Source organism: Artemia sp. Qi Xiang Cuo, chromosome 6 (assembly GCF_049724085.1).
Source record: "Artemia sp. Qi Xiang Cuo chromosome 6, ASM4972408v1, whole genome shotgun sequence".
In the NCBI taxonomy this organism is placed as follows: Eukaryota; Metazoa; Arthropoda; class Branchiopoda; order Anostraca; family Artemiidae; genus Artemia; species Artemia sp. Qi Xiang Cuo.
Genome location: NC_142799.1, coordinates 26,660,113 through 26,664,146, shown reverse-complemented (window position 1 = coordinate 26,664,146; position 4,034 = coordinate 26,660,113). Strand labels below are relative to the sequence as shown.

The 4,034-nt window shown below is 35.3% G+C and overlaps 1 pseudogene; it reads right to left on the bottom strand.

Moving 5' to 3' along the window:
• Positions 1 to 610: 610 nt before the first annotated feature.
• LOC148951054 (E3 ubiquitin-protein ligase RNF185 pseudogene) lies at positions 611 to 1,180 on the bottom strand (annotated as a pseudogene).
• Between the last annotated feature and the right edge of the window lie 2,854 nt (positions 1,181 to 4,034).

Sequence of the window (4,034 nt, the reverse complement as noted above, 5' to 3'; positions counted from 1 at the left end):
GTTTTTTTTGCGAGAATATCTTAAGATACCAACTTTCCCGAACGAATATGGTGCCGTTTTCCAGAACATACATACATACAGAATTATTGCTCAATCTAAAGATAGTATATAGTATAGTAATATACATATATATATATATATATATATATATATATATATATAGTATAGTATATACATATGTATATATATATATATATATATATATATATATATATATATATATATATATATATATATATATATATATATATATATATATATATATATATATATATATATATATATATATATATATATATATATATATATATATATATATATATATATATATATATATATATATATATATTGTTATTATAAGCCTAAAATTATGGCTATTGAGAAGAAAACATGTTAAGAAACAGTTCTCACTTCATAATATCAAACAAATGTAGTTTCTAAAATTTTGAAAGCGGTGAAAGTTACCTTTTTTCAGAATTGCATAAAAAGGATTCATTTTACTTTAATGTCTAATAATGTCTAATAATATTGAGGCGCCACTAACAAGTTACGCTTTTGAAGTTTCGGGAAATGCTACAATTTCCATAACGATTTAACCAGGATTTGTACAAATTTTGAAACAAGGTTGAATTAAAAAGGTTATCACAAGCATCCTATAGCTTTAAGAAAATATGATCCACAGCAGAAACAAAACAGTCACATAGAAGGCTACATTTGGCATGAATCTATCTTCATCGGGAGGGGGGCCTTGACGGTTTGCGCCGTACGACGCGGTTGTCAAAAATCCAAAAGGGAATGTTCCAAGACCAAATGAAACGCTAAAAGATCCATCTACCACATTTGGAAAACCAGTATTCCTTGTCTCTGGTTCAAATCTCTGGGCTTGAGGGCGCGGAGGCACATTCTTGGCATGTGAATCAGGATCTGAATGCCTTCCATAAATGGGAAGAACATGCTTTTCACTAAGGCCAGACTGGCAAACTGGACAAGTTTGTCGGTTTCGATTTGTTTCTAACCAACGGTGAAGACATGGCCAGCAGAAGAGGTGACCACACTTGCTAACAACAGGATCTTTTGGCAATTCAAGGCATATGTTGCATTCAAAAACATTTGTGTCACCTTCTTCACTTTTCCCTGGCTCATTTACTGATTGTCCATTACCATTACTAGTTGACATGATGACCTTATAACTTGATGATAGATGGTCTATCATCCATTCATCCTAGGGTAAAACTAACGTCGATAGTAATATTTGAACTAAGGTAGTAATATGCACATTAGGGAGAGGGGAGAGCATATTCGAATTGCTGTGAAAAAAATTAAGTAGAATTTTTGTGCATATTACGAAGTAAGAATTGTGTGCTGTATAATTGAGCTGTATAAAGCGATTATCAACTATTTTACGAAGCCAAGCTACGTGGAGACGACAGGATTACCTTTGAAACAGCTCAGGAACCCAAAACACTTTTGAGACATGAAAGAAGTAGACTCTGGCGGTCATGTATAGGTTACATTTATCAACAATAAAATTTCGTTATCAGCTGCAATTGTCTTCAAAACAGTGTGTTTTGGAATAAATGATTGAACTGAGCAACGAAATAAGGAAAAGGTTTTTCTGTTCAAAATACTCATCGGCTAAAAACTTAGACAGACTGGACCCAAAGATAGCTAGGTGTCCTGACCCCTCAAATTTAAACATTGTCCCGCTACTTGTCCGGTTTCCAAACCATGGTTGCAGCGGCAGCTGCAACCTAGTAAAGAGCGAACCACAGCCCATAGTAATCAAAAGTTGAAAAACGTGTTTTCAAAAAAACTGTTTCGTGAGAAAAAATTGCTATCTGACACTGAACCAGGAATGGTAACTATTGTTTCGATTAATCTTAGAAGTAAAAGTTTATTGTGAAAAGAAATTTGTGGTGATTTCGAAAAATAGCCTGAAATCCCTTGAAAATGGCATCAAATCGAAATATAAAGTGCCCCATTGGAATCAGCATGGTCGAAAACCTTCTGTTGGATGATTACCGTCCCCCACCTTGAACACCAAGGAAAATGACTTTTTTGCATGGGTAGCACTGATCTGTCTCCCTGTTTTTTGTTTTTTTTTCTAGAAGGACTAGGGGGTGTCCAGAGCATCATAGAAAGACGTGTAATAGCTCATTCGAAAGGGAATTAAATTTGTATGTGCCCGTTTTGAGTGACCAAAAAGATTGGATGGCAAATAGCCCCCCCCCTACCCACAGGCCCCCTCCCCACACTAGTCCTATAAAAATTTTGAGATAGCCATTTTGTTTGACATAGTTCAAAGGTCCAATATATATGGTTTTGATGATGATATGGCCTTCCATAGTCCCTGGGGCTCGGCTGTATGTGGTATCGGGTGTATCGATATCCCGTCTATCGGTATCGTGCGTTTTAGTATCGCATGTATCGTATCAGGAATATCGGTATCCGCTGTGGGTTTTTTTTTGTCATTTTCTAGGCTCAGTTTTTAAAGCATGTTCCGGCAAGGTATTATGGTTACAGCGGCAGCTGCAACCTAGTAAAGAGCAAATCACCGCCCATAGTAACCAAAATTTAAAAAACATGTTTTGAAAAAAACTGCCTAGTGAAACAAAATTCTCATCTGACACTGACTCAGGAACGTTAACTATTATTTCGGTTCGTATTAAAAGTAAAAGTTCTTTGCGAAAAGAAATTTATGTTGATTTCGAAAAAAAAAGCCTCAAACCCCTCGAAAATGGCGTCAGATCAAAATGAAAAGTGTACCATTGGAATCAACATGGTCGAAACCTTGTACAGGGAAGTTACAGTCCCCCTCCCTGAACGACAAGGAAAATCACTTTTTTGCATCGGTAGCACTGATCTGTCTCCCGCTTTTTTTTTTTTTTTTTTTTTTTTTTTTTTTTTTTTTTTTTTCTTGTTTTTTTTTAACAGGTCTAGCAGGGTACCAGAACATCATAAAGAAATTTTTAATGGCTCATTCAAAAGCTATTTCTCATATCTACGTGCTTTTTATAAATTGTGCCATCTGCAAGCGCTATATGGCACTAAAATGACACTTTTTGTGCTATTTCTCAAAGGGTGGCACTATCAGGCTACCAGAAAATCGTTGGTAGATCTTTTATAGCTCATACAAAAGATATTGCACATATCTACGTCTTCCATATAAATTCCACCATCATCAAGTTCCCTTAACCCTTAACTGGAGGTTTGCAAGAACACCTCCTGCAACTTCCTCCTCCAGTACCCCAGTATCACAACTTGAAATTCTCCGTTTTATAGAGAGAAATAACTGGATTTCCAGAGTGCATATTACGGTTGATATGTTTTTTCTTTCGAGTAATACTAGGTGAGACCAAGATGTTACCTGCATAAATCAATCCATTGTTTTTTATGCTGTTTAATGACTTTGAACTTATTATTTTTATGCCTAAGTTTTTAAGATACTTTTAATTGTATAATAAAAGTTCAAGATATCATAGCTCCTGTAAGACTATGAAAAGCATTATAGATTAATTTGCTGTTGTGAGGCTACGTATTTAATTTTGAATTCTAAGTCAATATTCTTGTTTTTATACTTGGCTTGGTACTTGTCTAGAATCCAGAAACCACGCGAGAAGTGAAGTTTCGTTAATGCCAATGGAATAAAACAAAATAGGATAAAAATTAAAATAATCACTGAATCAGAAATGGTAACTATTGTTTCGGTTAATCTTAGAAGTAAAAGTTTATTGCAAAAGGAAATGTATGGTGATTTCAAAAAAGAGCCTGAAATCCCTTGAAAATGGCGTCGGATCGAAATAAAAAGTGCACCATTGGAATCAACATGGTCAGACACCCAATTTTAGGATAATTACAGTCCCCCACCTTGAACACCAAGGAAAATGACTTTTTTGCATGGGTAGCACTGATCATTCCCCCCCCCCTTTTTTTCTCTAGAAGGGCTAGGGGGTGGCCAGAGCATCATAGAGAGGCGTGTAATACCTCATTCGAAAGGGAATTAAATTTGTAAGTGCCCTTTTTAAGTGATCAAA